This window comes from Podarcis tiliguerta (genome assembly GCF_965153285.1).
Source record: "Podarcis tiliguerta genome assembly, chromosome: 9".
NCBI classification, from domain to species: Eukaryota; Metazoa; Chordata; class Lepidosauria; order Squamata; family Lacertidae; genus Podarcis; species Podarcis tiliguerta.
In genome coordinates this window covers 49,440,562-49,454,570 of record NC_139542.1, presented here as the reverse complement: position 1 = coordinate 49,454,570, position 14,009 = coordinate 49,440,562, and the positions used below count along the sequence as shown (strand labels likewise).

Sequence of the window (14,009 nt, the reverse complement as noted above, 5' to 3'; positions counted from 1 at the left end):
CTGCTTCATTTATGTAAAGCTAAAACCAGCAACAAAAAAGTAATTCACACATGGGAAACAGAAAATAAAACCCATAAGAAAGTTTGCACAAACAGCCAGGGGTTCAGTACTACAGTGGCAGCCACTGCTTTTGCAATAGCCAAGTAATGGTAATCTCCTGCTAATTATGTTGTTGTTGTTGTTGTTATTTGCAATTGCAAAAAAATGTTTTCATTATCCTTTGGGATGTGGTTCAGAGTGTTCACCTTTGCAACTCAACATTACAGCAGGGCTTGAGTGACAGAAACAAAGCACAAATGAGCAAGTACAAGCAAATGTCAAAATGCCCCATTTGGAAAGTCTTGTGCTTGGGAGATTTCCAAGTCCTTAAAGGTGAAGAGAGGGATAGGGGTGGGGAACTTCACTTTCTAAAGAGATCATCTTTATTTCCAGTTGTCTGTCTAGGCACAGGTGATCTGTAGGTGGGAATGTCTGCACCCCAAAGCCATGGGTTAATCATGCTGAGAACTGGAGGGTTACAAAATAGGAGAGGTTTTTTATGAATAGCTAGAACAACCCCGCCCAGGTAATAAAACAAACTCTTTAATCAAATATCACATACCTTTATTGCACTGAGCAAATAGACGTTGCTCATGATTACAAAGAACAGTTTTACAAAAACAAAGATTACTATGAATAGCAAGTACACCTTGTGATTGTGACGCTTGTACCTCAGATACTTGAAATCTTGTGCTCAGGCACGTTCCACACTAAAACATTTGGTGTCTTTTTTCTGATTTCTACTCAGAAATGAAAACATACTCCCTGTCCTTTTATAATACCACTTAAAAGGAGGTTAATGAAATGGTCTTTTAAGAACCGATTTGTTCTTAGCCTCAACTTCTGTGTATTCTAAAGGGAGAAGCTGTGCTTGAAATATTAGCATACTTTTCCTAATTGACATATGAGTGCATTCTGTAACCCAAGTACAAATCGTTTTGTAACATGTAGCTATCAGAAAAGAGCCCATAAACAATAAAAGTATCAGTGTTTTGTTTTGTTTTCTCTTTTGCCATGACTGCAAATTGCAAGATTCAAATGCGTTGCTTTGAATTTTGGACTGGCTTGAATACTGCTTTTGTTTGTTGAAGGTGAGAGAGTCAGTATGACAGTCTCCTGAAAAAAATGAATATGCTACCAGATAAATCTCTGAAAACCATCATGTGCTTTTACAGAATTGGGCCCATTTATTTTAATTCTTCCTGCTTTCAGTACACATAATTTAAGTGATACCTATTAAAGGTATCCTTTGCGATATAAACTTCTAATACAAGAATTAATATTTAATTCTGTTGTAAGTGTAAGCAGCAATTTTTCCTCTGTGCAGTTTTGGCTTCCAAATTTCCCCAATACCCCAGGGCCTTCCAGGAGTTCATAAAAGAAAGGAACACTCTTATCTCCTATATACATATAAACATAAGGCTGTCATCACACAGTTCTTTTCATTGAAGGATTTGTAGTGCCTCATCACAATCCTGGATTTGCATGAAGTCAGGGCTGGGGAAGTGAGCAGAAGAGAAGGCAGGGTGCACAACAACAGGGTCTTGGCATGGGAGTGAGAAAGGGGAGACACTGAGAGGGGGGAAGTGGTGCTTTAGAACAGCGGCACCAGGGATGGAGGAACACAGAGGCAGCTTTAAACAACAGCTGAGGTTTGAATAAAGCAAGGATGTAGGGACACAGGGTGCTTAGAAGTTGCAGTTTGTGGGAGGAGGAAGATGCAGAAGGTTACTGTGAGTTGGTTTGGGTGCAAGTGGGGCTGCAGAAAAGAGAAACATGGCTTCAGAAATGGGCTTAGGAAGGTGAAAAGTCATCTTAGTACAGTGGTACCTTGGGTTAAGAACTTAATTCGTTCCGGAGGTCCGTTCTTAACCTGAAACTGTTCTTGAAGCACCACTTTAGCTAATGGGGCCTCCCACTGCCGCTGCGCCGCTGGAGCACGTTTTCTGTTCTCATCCTGAAGCAAAGTTCTTAACCCGAGGTACTATTTCTGGGTTAGTAGAGTCTGTAACCTGAATCGTCCGTAACCTGAAGCGTATGTAACCCGAGGTACCACTGTAGTCACATGAGGTGGGAAGGGGTTAATGAGGGAAGGGCTGAGTGGTTGCTGAGCAGAGGGAGCAGGGACACAGCCCCTAGTTAACAAATGCAGTAATAGGTGCAATGTAATTTGTTTGGTTTAGGGAGCTCTCATTTCTTTCATGCATCTTGTCACAGAATTAATGTGAAATATGGCCTGCCATTCACGAGAAGGATTAGCTAAAGTTTCCTAGTAACTGCCTATGACCTTATTGTCTACTTTCTCAGTCATCGTTAGATGTATTCTTGGTGGGTTCATTTATGTCTTCCAAGTACAAATTCCTTTTGCTACCTTTGGAAGCAATAAGAAAGGGGTTAGATGAGGGAGCGGAACGTGTGCCCCTCCAGATGTTGCCTGACTACAGCTCTTATCATCCCTTACCATTCACCGTCCTGACTGAGGCTCAGTCTAACACTATCTGGAGGACCACAGATTCCCCACTGCAGTGTCTAGGTGATAGATAGGCAACTGCTGGTTTGCATTCTGTTGCTTTTAGTCTCCTCCCTCATAGACTGTACTGGTCAGGCAATAATGCACAAGAGACGTGGTTTATTATGGACTAGCCCATCTTTCTTACATGTCACTTTGAAGGCACAAAGTTCATCGGTTAGGGGACCGTGAAGTTGTTACAGTAAGTGCCACCAGTGCTTTTTTTTTCTAAAAAAAAATGTTTAGGGGTACTCTCATTTTCCTACTCATATTGAAATACTGCCCCTCAATGAGGCCAAACTTAGATTCACAAAATGTTTAGGGGTATGTGTACCCCTGCGTCCCCCCCAGAAAAAAGCACTGAGTGCCACACTTTTAAACAACAACAAAAGAGAGGTGTCAGTACTGTGTACCCTTGAGTACCCCCTGAAAACAAAAAAGCGCTGGGCCCAGCGATGGCTGGACTGTTTTACCTTGGCTCTCCAATAGCAAAGTTTTTTCTCATGTAACTTATGGGTAGAACCTGTACAAGCATGGAAATAACTGAGGAGCTACATTTCCTGGGAAAATTAGGGTTGCACTATGCAGAGTCAGTAATGATGAGTCATTTTTGTGAAGGCTTCGAAGGCAAAAAGATTGTGTTTTTCTTTCTTGGTTCTATGGCTCAAATTAAATTAAAACCATCCACCCAGTCTTAATTTTTTCCTCCCATGCCTTCTTAAATGCACATTCAGGAAGCGCCAGATGATAGCCATATAATTTACTAAGGAAGTTGGGTCAAAGTTCATACCTTTCTTTTATAATACAAGCAGTGGCCGATAAATGCATGTCCAGTTTACGCGTGACCACGCATGTGTGCCTCTTGGCGACCTGGCAGTGGCTGGAAAAGGGGGAGGGGGCATAACACGGTGGGCTTATGCGTGCTCTGCTGCCATGCGTGATGACCCAGAACACAACCCCTAGGCAAATCAGGAGTTCCCTGTACATTGAACATGTCTTAAGTATATAGGTGATTTACAGTCACAAAATATACATGGTTAAGCTAAGGTGGATGTGGATGTGTATGCATATCTTGAAGATGAGCTAGATTTTTAAGGGTCATCTCTTATTTCAGAGCATAACTGAGGATATCGCCTACCTTTTAACATCATATCTGCCTAGAACAGATCAGCTAACCTTTATTCCATGCTCCAACTTTGATCTGCTCACCGCTGAACCTAAGCAGATCCTGGCTAGTTGGTGTGACTGCACTGCAGGATTGTGAATTAGCATTGGTGGAAAAGATTGCATACATGCAAAGCTCTGAAATTCTTGAGAGGTATTTGATGGGAAGAAGCTTGGGGGGGTCATCACATATGTAGAATTCTTCTTTATTATCTGGTAGGTTTTTTGGTGGGATGGAAGTCGTCTTTTGTTTGTGTTAGAAGGCTGCTCTTCATTTTTGTTCAAATGAGAAAGGAAGGGTTGGAGAAAGATCTTGAATCAATGAGTGCATGTAGTCTCTCTTTCCTTGACAATGCACACAGGCACTGGCTTAGAATTTATTTTATGCGCCGAGAGCATGCGCATGAAGGAACACAGTGCCGTTCAGCTGCCTAGCTTTTCTGTAGTACTAATGCGAGTGCCAGAGCAAGAAAAGCGATCCACTTTTAATGAGGAAATTGCGCTCTGGAGGCTTGTCTGAATTAGGAAAACATATGAAATGTTGTATATTTTATCTCTCTGCACACTTTGACCTCTTCCTTGGGTGTTGCCGTTCCTCCCACCACCCCCAATCTTCACCAGCTGCGTCAAGTTAGATGAAGGCCACATTGGGGAAAATGTCAAAATATGCTTCGGAGTAGCTGACTGGGGCATTTTCCATGTGTGGAACAACTGAGCTCAGAAGCATGCATCCAGCCAGCCATAAAATATACTCAGAAGATTTATAGGCAGTTTTTTCAAGTCTTAAGACAATGAAGGCTTCAAGGCTGTTTTCTCAGTATGCTTAAATGCCTCTGCTAGCTAAGTTTTTAAGTGGTGAGAAATGTAGTCTAGCAGCTAAAATAAGTGTTCAGGGGGGTGGCCTGCCTTCCTGCGACATTTGTCACTGGTCACTTTCATGTAAGTGGGATGGGGTGGACCATAATCCAACTTCTATTGTCTCCCCAGATGCTTCTTTCTCCATCTCTCCCTCCTAGCCTTAAATGGCCTGTGAGACGTATCACATAGATAGGACAAAAAGCAGGAGACAGACAGGTAAGTGCAGAGCTCAGCTTTGCTGTATCTGTAATCTGAACAGACTAGGCTGCTAGGACAGCTTGCAAGATCACAGTGTTAATGAAACAACTGCACCAGGAAATGAGTTGGGATCCAAAGCACACATCTTAGCAAGGGATGGTATGACACCCCCCTCCAGCTCACTTGCATAATTAAACAACTGGCTGCATTTTGAACTACATACTTAACATTTCTGCACAGTTTTGGTAACCTAGTGGTTACCATAGAATTTACAATAGTGCCCGGATCATCATATTCTAGGAGTGACCATAACGAAAGTACCACCCTAAGTAGGTATGAGGCACTTTTGGCCACGATGACCACCATCTGAGGATCCCAGAAGCGTCTTGCCCTAGGGTAGGTGTGGGGAACCATTGGCCCTGTAGATGTTGCTGAATTACAGCCCCACCATGGGCACCATTGACCATGCTTGCTAAGGCTGATGGGAGTTGTAGTTCAGTGACACCTGGAGGGTCAAAGGTTCCCCTCTCCTGCTCTGGGGCCTAGGCAAGTGGCTCATTGTGTGGGACATATGCTTCATAAGGCATATATTCAGATCTTGGCATAACTTTCCTCAACCTGGAAACCCATACTCTTTAGTGTGCAATTAGGATAAACATTGCAAATTTCCATACAATATATTTTAACTGTGCACTTTATTCTGGATGTAAGGGAGAGTCGTGGTCAAGCGTACGTCCAACGGCCAGAACTTCCTTGTATTTGGTGTTCCTTAAAATAGGGCTGGTGCTGCTTTACATCCTGGAATAGCTCCAGCTTCTGAACAGATCCAAGTTCCCTGAATCCTATAATTAGAGTACAGATTCATCTGAGCAATTCTATCTGGTCACACAAGATAATATCCAGACTTATGAAATGATTGTGAATCTGGAGAGGAAGGCTGAGTTTGTCGCTGCTGCTTAATTTTGAAAATCACATTTCACAGCTGTAGATTTAGTGTTTTCTGTTAAGCAGAAAGTTGTACCACAGATGTGAAGGGAAAGCAGTGGAAACTGAGGCTTATGAGCTCCTATTTCACCTGACTTCTGGCAACACCTGTGGTCTTTGGCCCAGCACCTGCCCCTTCGTCATGTCAACTAGAGTCAGCTGTCTAAACTAGGATATTGGCCAGGCAAAATCAAATGGGGAACATTAAGCAGGAGCAAGTGGATGGGTGGGGATCTTGTGATATAACAGCTCTAACCTTGAAACGGAACCCAAGAGAAGAACTGGTAAAAGGTTTGCTGGCTGCTGAATTTCTGTTCGTATACTGCAGGGCAGATTAGGTTTCACGAGTCCAGCATGATCGCAGGCAAAGCCAGAGGAAACTGGGCCGGCCCTGTAGTCTGGCAAGGCTCATTGGGGCCCACTTAAAAGTAGCTTATGGAAGTCTTCTCCAGGAGGAAGTGGGGTTTTCCCTGCTTGGGGTTGAGGAACAGAGAGCTTATCTGCTTCATTTGATTCCTGTGAAGGAAACTCTTGTGCGGCAGAGCTCTTCTGTAAACAGCACCTGCCTGTTCAGGGAGAGAGGATACTACAGGTTAATACAGAAACACTGCATTGTGTAAACTGATCCTTCTTTGAATAAGCTGCTGCTTCTGCCCTGACAGCGATGCCTGTTACTGGGATGGTGAAGAATTTGCTGCCACAGTCATGAGTGTGAGTTCTTACCAGGAAGCTACAGAGGGCTTTCATTGCACACTGCTTTCCATGGCAATGTGTTCACAGGGGCAATAGGGGCATGTGGCTTGGAACCCTTTTGCAATGCAAGAACCTGATATAAGTATGTGCTAGTATGCTGCGCCAATTAGCTCAAAGCAGTGATGGCCAAACTTGGCCCTCCAGCTGTTTTGGGACTACAGCTCCCATCACCCCTAGCTAACAGGACCAGTGGTCAGGGGTGATGGGAATTGTAGTCCCAAAACTGCTGGAGGGCCAGGTTTGGCCATCACCACTGGCTTAAAGTGTGGTGCCAGTCCCACAAATCCTTGCTTTAAAGGGCCTGATCTGGCCTAGTATATCTTTTACCAGTTGTGACTCTTACACACTAGCATAGTTTTACAGTTTGCCCATCTACCTGAAGATATCAGGTACTTTAAGGTAAGGGCATATGGTGTGAAAATGGCTACAAAACTTAGAGGCTAGCTCGTAAGGTGGCAAAACTTACTACGTTATCATGGAGGGTGGATATAGATAGATGTCGTTACTGCAGTGTTTCTACTTATAACATTTTTCCAGCTGCTGACAGAAATTGAAACTAACATAAGCGCAATACCAGGTCCAGTTTCATTTCTAATTTCTTCTCTACACCAGTTTCGATTTCTGTGTTGTTTCCATTTCTGACAACATGCTCAGCCCCAGAAGTTGCACTTTCTGTATGTCATAACAGTTGCTAGCCAGCAAAGTTGACCTTAAGGTTTACTTGAATTGTTCAGAGCAGTTTGATGAAAACTTTGTGGATGCCACAGGGATAGAGCAATTCCAGATATAAAATCGGTCCCAACTGATTTTACAGTCTTTTACAGCGCATGAATGGGCGCAGATCTGCTAGAAGGTAATATCCTTTCTCCAACTTATAATATCTATCCAACATCAAACGCTCTCCTGCAGGAAAGTGGTTTGTGAAGCAGCAGCAGCAGCAGCACCCTGCAAAACGGATCCTTCCACTGTTGAGTGGGGACAAGGATCCTGTGGGGGAGGGCAGCTGGCAGGGAGGAGAGTCGTGTCTTGGGCCTGCCTTCTGCCAGAAAGATGCCAGTGCCTGTCTGGTAATACTTGGCCTTTTTCACACATTGCTTGCTCCTCCTCCTTCCTGCCCAATGCCTGACTCCCTAGCAACCTCCTGTTGACTTCCAGTGATAAAGTGTCTGGGTACTATAGCCTGGCGATATATCAGTAAATTGTCTGAAACTTGTATGGCATGGGTAGGCAAACTAAGGCCCGAGGGCTGGATCTGGCCCAGTCGTCTTCTAAATCTGGCCCGCTGACGCTCTGGGAATCAACATGTTTTACATGAGTAGAATGTGTCATTTTATTTAAAATGCATCTTTGGGTTATTTGTGGGGCCTGCCTGGTGTTTTTACATGAGTAAGGTAAAGGCAAAGGGACCCCAGACCATTAGGTCCAGTTGTAGCCGACTCTGGGGTTGCGACGCTCATCTCGCTTTATTGGCCGAGGGAGCTGGCATACAGCTTCTGGGTCTTGTGGCTAGCATGACTAAGCCACTCGTGGCAAACTAGAGCAGCACATGGAAACGCCGTTTACCTTCCCGCCGGAGCGGTACCTATTTATCTACTTGCAGTTTGACATGCTTTCGAACTGCTAGGTTGGCAGGAGCAGGGACTGAGCAACGGGAGCTCACCCCGTCGCGTGGATTTGAACCGCCGACCTTCTGATCGGCAAGCCCTAGGCTCTGTGGTTTAACCCACAGCGCCACCCACGTCCCTTTACATGAGTTGAATGTGTGCTTTTATTTAAAATGCATCTCTGGATTATTTGTGGGGCATAGGAATTCATTCATCCCCCCCCCTTCAAAATATAGTCCGGCCCCCCAGAAGGTCTGAGGGACAATGGGTCGCCCCCCTGCTGAAAAAGTTTGCTGACTCCTGCTGTATGGCATTCAGATCGCAATACCGGTTTCAGACATTTTGAGCTGGCAATACATTGTGGTGGCCAGGGAGCCATGATGTATTCCCAGTTCAAATTGCCTGTAGACAGCAGAGGTGGAGGCAGGCAAGCAGATGGAGCCTGCCTGCGCCTTTGAGGAAGCCCCCTGACCCTCCAGCTCCAGCTCACCTGAGCCGGAGCGGCTCCACTCAGCTGAAGGGAGAAAGAAGCAGCCGAGATACATTCCAGACATTGTGATATATCATCATATTGTGGCATTTAGCTGCTGCTATATCACAATGTTGAAAACCAGATATTGCCCAGCCCTGGTGTGTACCCAACCTGTCCAAGGCCCTCCAAATATGCCCACTTCGGCTTAGGCCTCGACCCAAACCAGTGCACACCCCTAATATACGTTTGTTAAAAGAGCATAGCACTTATTCTGTCTGGCAAAGTATGCTCAGGTCCAGAAAAGCTTCCAGTTTTTAAGGTACTCCAGCATGACTTTATGCTGCAATGCAGCTATCCTCTTGCCATTTGATTCTGCTGATTTGTACAAATAATCTTTATGCTAGAGCCAGACTTTCTGAAGCATGGACTGTTTGATCCTGTGGAGAGGTACAAGAATAAACAAAATGTGTGGGTGTTGCTTCATAGAGATTAGAAGAAATAAACATGATACTTAGGTTTTGCCATATAGATATGCTCCGTTTAGGAGAAGTACTATCTCAGACTGTACAATTGTGAACAATTTATTTCAAAGCCACACTCCCTTATGTGCTTATATATGTGTCCTCTGTTGTTTCATTCATGTCCTTTTGTTTGTTTGGTGAAGTTTGTTTGCTAAGTCATTGGAGGAAAGGCTCCTGTGTAAACTACAGTTTGGACGAGATACGTAAGTTAATGGAGGTCTGTTTTCATACTGTATTCTCTAGGGTGTGGCGTGTGATTGTCAGCGGTGTTTTAGCGGGTGATGGTGGGTGTGTCAAGGTCTGCTGGCAATTGACTGATGCAATAATTGGGCGAGCTATTGGCGCTTACATTCATTGAGCGTGCAGACAATTGGTGGCTTCGTCGATGTGCGTGCGATTGGCTGTGGCGGTCTTGCGGTCTTGCAATTCCTCCCCCTCAAAAGCCCAAGAATTCTGGGTAACCCCCCCCCAAAAAAGCTCAGCAACTGAGGGCAATCCCCCCCCCCAAAAGCTCAACAACTCTGGGCAATCTCCCCCTATTTTCTCATTTTTGAGTCTCCAAAAAGAGGGAGCGTCTTACAGAAAGAGGGGGCATGTTACACATGGGAAAATATGGAGCAGAAGACATCTGAATGCTTTGGGACCTGTAGGGCAATCAGTTGGGAGATCCATGTGGGCAAAAAGAATCGAATCCAGGGGTCGGCAAACTACCAGGGTTCTAAATCCAGCCCGCCCAGCCATTTAAGAACCCACTGCAAAGCTGAGACTCCTGGCAATGGTGACGGGAGGAAGAGGCCGAGCGGCGGCGGCTCTGCCAATCAAACGCTGCGCTGATGTAAAACAGGTGTGGTGTTTGATTGGCAGAGCCGCCGCCGCCCTGGTGCTCCTGTGGCTGCTGCCTCTCTGCATCCCCATGAGGGGGGCGGCAGTGGCATTCCTGGAGGAGGACAGCTGGCCCAGGCTAGGGCTTGGCGGGGCCACCACCGCTGCACTCCCATTGGCGGCCGACGTGATGAGGCTGGCAGTGAAGTAGCCCAGGTGGCGACCTTCACCTCCGGGGAGCAGGAGGGCAAAGGGGCGGAAACACCCGCATGGGGCGGCAGCTTCAGGTGAGGCACCAGCTTGTCCTTGTCTCCGTCTCCATGCTTCTTGAAGAGGTGTACCAGGCAGTGTGTGCTGCTCTCGGCCAGCTGGATACATGGGCATCCTTTTGTTTAAAAAAACAACTGTGTGGGACTGAGCTGTAGCCTGATAGCACCTCAGTTGCATTTATGCCGCAGCCACTAACTTGCAATTGCTTGCAAGGTGGCTAGATCAGAGCTAGTTGTTTGAAATTCTCACCTTTGCCTTTGTTTGTTTGGCCAGGGTTTGAGAGGATATCTATATGCCCAACACAGACCTTTTGAGCTCGACCTCCCTCCCTGAACCTAACTATATCTTCTGCCCACCACACCATCTGTTCTGGGGGTGAATGTGCAGAGATCCTCGCACATCGTCAGGTGTGTGCCATGATAATGGAAGGAATCTTGCCAAAGCATAGAGAAGGTGGTGGCCGCAGTGTTGTGCCACAGCTGATAGGCTCCTGCGGAGGGAGACAGATCCGGCGGCTGCAGGATCCTGGAATTTGGAGGAGGGTACAGTGTCTAACATAAGGGCTTTCTCTCCTTTTGGGGGGTGCCAGTGCAGCACATGGGTTTACCCTTGGCACCCTTGAGGTCTTTCCTTGGTGGCCTCTGAACCCACCCAGCCACTGGTCCCTTGGTCATAAGGATGGTTGCCATTTTCTCCCTTGAAAAGTATATAGAGCTGAAGGAGGGGTTTAGAAGACGAATGGTCTTTCCCGCTTCCTCTTTTTGCCCTATGTGTTTTTCAAAGCTCAGATTAATTCTAAAGGATCTGGCTTTAAAAACAAACAAACTTGGATCACTTGGGAAAGCAACATTTGCTTGCACACACTTTCTCTCTGTGTGTGTCTTTCTGTTGTGTGGGGCTGATCCAGGGGAGGAGGGGGTTGAGCACCCACAACACTTGTTCAAAAATCCAGATGTGCCCAGAGTCCTAAAAATGTTGATGATCCCTGGCTTACCTGAAAGCACCTGCTCATAGAAGGCTAGTCTGTTTTGTTCACTTACGTCAGCATGTTGTTTATTTTGTGACAAGAATTCTGCCATGAAGGTGCCAAAAGGCTTTTGTATATAATTCCACGTTGCTTCCTTTGTTCAACAGGAAGAAACTGAATGGCTCCTGGCTGTAGAGGATAACGATTGCATCTATTTCTTTCTTTACCCAACTCACTTAATCCTCTTGCTAATATATTTGCATGTATACGGGCTGTTTCTCAAGTTACAGGTATACTGTCCTAAAGGTGCTCGAAAAAGCAATGGATGCTTGAGTATAAAGGACCGTCTCAAATTGTAGAGCCTCTAAACTCCAGTATGGCTTCTTCCCATCGAGCAGTTCCTCTGTATGACGTAGGGATGGGCAATATATCAATTGTTGTTGTTGTTTAGTTGTTCAGTCGTGTCCGACTCTTCGTGACCCCATGGACCAGAGCACGCCAGGCACTCCTGTCTTCCACTGCCACCCTCAGTTTGGTCAGATTCATGTTTGTAGCTTCGAGAACACTGTCTAACCATCTCGTCCTCTGCCGTCCCCTTCTCCTTGTGCCCTCCATCTTTCCCAACATCAGGGTCTTTTCCAGTGAATCTTCTCTTCTCATGAGGTGGCCAAAGTATTGGAGCTTTAGCTTCAGGATCTGTCCTTCCAGTGAGCACTCAGGGCTGATTTCCTTAAGAATGGATGCGTTTGATCTTCTTGCAGTCCATGGGACTCTCAAGAGTCTCCTAATATATCAATATATCGTCCAAAATCTGTCTGAAGTCCATATCGTGAGATTGGTTTCATAATTTTTGACCTGGCAGTGTAGTGCAAATCATCGTGCGTGCGTGCACTATGCCAAAATCACAATGTGGGGGAAACAGTGAAGCCAGTCAATGCATCTCTCGTTTCCTGCAGCCCCTGTTAACTCTGCCAGCTCGGCTCTCCCCTGCTTCATGCAGAGGACAGCAAATCAAAAGAGCAGGTGCCAGTTATGATGCAGGAAAAACTGTGAAGCCAGCCAGTGCCTCTACATAGTTCCATCCTTATTTCAGACATCATGATATATTGGTATACTGTGATGTTTAGCTGATGATATATTGTTGAAAACCAGATAGTGCCCAGCCTAGTATGAAGTATGCTGCCCAAAGACTGTAGTCGGGTGGTTCTTGATTGGCTCAATAATACTAACAAGTCTTGCTACGGTATAGGAGGCTAACATGTTGTGGTGACCATCCCTGTTGCCAGTTAAAAGGGGCAATCCTGTTTCTTCCCAGTGTAGGGCACCTTTCCACACACAACATAGCATGCTGTTGAACTTTTGGAGTCCTGCTCTTTCTTCTTCTTTTGGGTTTGTACACAAGCCACAGTTGCTGAGGTTGCATGTAACCCTAAACTGGTCAGGCATGAGCAGGAAGGACCTGCTGCAAGGCTTGCCACCTTGCATTTATAGGTTGATAGGCGGTTGGTAGTTAACCCATTCATATAATTAATGTTGTGAGTGAGATTCTGAAAGACCATTCTGATCTGTGTCTTCGTTTGATTTATGGAGACAGAAAATTACCGTATTTTTTGCTCTATAAGACTCACCTTTTTCCTCCTAAAAAGTAAGGGGAAATGTGTGTGCGTCTTATGGAGCGAATGCAGGCTGCGCAGCTATCCCAGAAGCCAGAACAGCAAGAAGGATTGCTGCTTTCACTGTGCAATGATCCCTCTTGCTGTTCTGGCTTCTGAGATTCAGAATATTTTTTTTCTTGTTTTCCTCCTCCAAAAACTAGGTGCGTCTTGTGGTCTGGTGCGTCTTATAGAGCAAAAAATACGGTATTTCTCCACACCACCTTGCCTTCTTCATGGCAGCACAAATGGGAGAAAATGCCAGAGTATTAGAGGAAGGGGTTGGTAGTAAATGCTAGAAACCAGATGGCTTGTGGTGAAGTTTGGAGGCTGGAAGTAAGTGCAGGTGAAGCTCTGGCTTCTTGTTGCCTTCGATTGCAATGCAAAGAGTTTGTTGGAGGCTGCTGGTGAATGAAACTGCGAAGGCCTAGGCAATTACATAGCCATTTACGTCAAGAGAGGACATGCTTCAGACTTGTAGGTTCTGCTGTTTGTTTGTTTTTTACTAGCACCCTGAGATCTACCAACCAGAGCCAGGTGCAAAAGACATACACGTGTAATTAAAGAATGCTGCAGCCCAGGAATTAGTTTTAATTAGCCAAACTTCAACTGAGCTCACTGTTTGTCCTCACAAAACCACTCCTGGTTAACTCTCCTCCCTCAATCCTAGGTATCTTTCATTTTCAGCAGTATAATTTGGGAGTGAGGACTTTCTTTGTTGTTGCCATAATCAAGAGTCAGAAATGCTTGCTGATCTACTTCATGCAGATCTCTACCAGTAGATCCCACTTTCTGAGTACAGTGGTACCTTGGGTTACAGACACTTCAGGTTACAGAATAGTACCTTGAGTTAAGAACTTTGCTTCAGGATGAGAACAGAAATCGTACTCCGGTGGTGCAGCGGCAGTGGGAGGCCCCATTAGCTAAAGTGGTACCTCAGGTTAAGAACGGACTCCCAGAACGAATTACCGTATTTTTTGCTCTATCAGACTCACTTTTTCCCTCCTAAAAAGTAAGGGGAAATGTGTGTTCGTCTTATGGAGCGATTGCAGGCTGCGCAGCTATCCCAGAAGCCAGAACAGCAAGAGGGATTGCTGCTTTCACTGCGCAGCGATCCCTCTTGCTGTTCTGGTTCTGAGATTCAGAATATTTTTTTCTTGTTTTCCTCCTCCAAAAACTAGGTGCGTCTTTTGGTC

At 45.5% G+C, this 14,009-nt stretch overlaps 1 protein-coding gene across 6 annotated transcripts in view; it reads left to right on the top strand.

Moving 5' to 3' along the window:
* The window catches only part of IRF2 (interferon regulatory factor 2), a 39,318-nt gene that overhangs the window by 10,126 nt on the left and 15,183 nt on the right, over positions 1–14,009 (top strand). For 2 of the 6 annotated variants that reach the window (XM_083458420.1, XM_083458421.1), the window contains one exon: positions 4,700–4,786. The exons of the other annotated variants lie outside the window; for them this stretch is intronic. The gene's annotated coding sequence lies outside the window, so the exon portion shown is untranslated. The remainder of the gene's footprint in view (positions 1–4,699; positions 4,787–14,009) is intronic. 6 annotated transcript variants of the gene reach the window in all.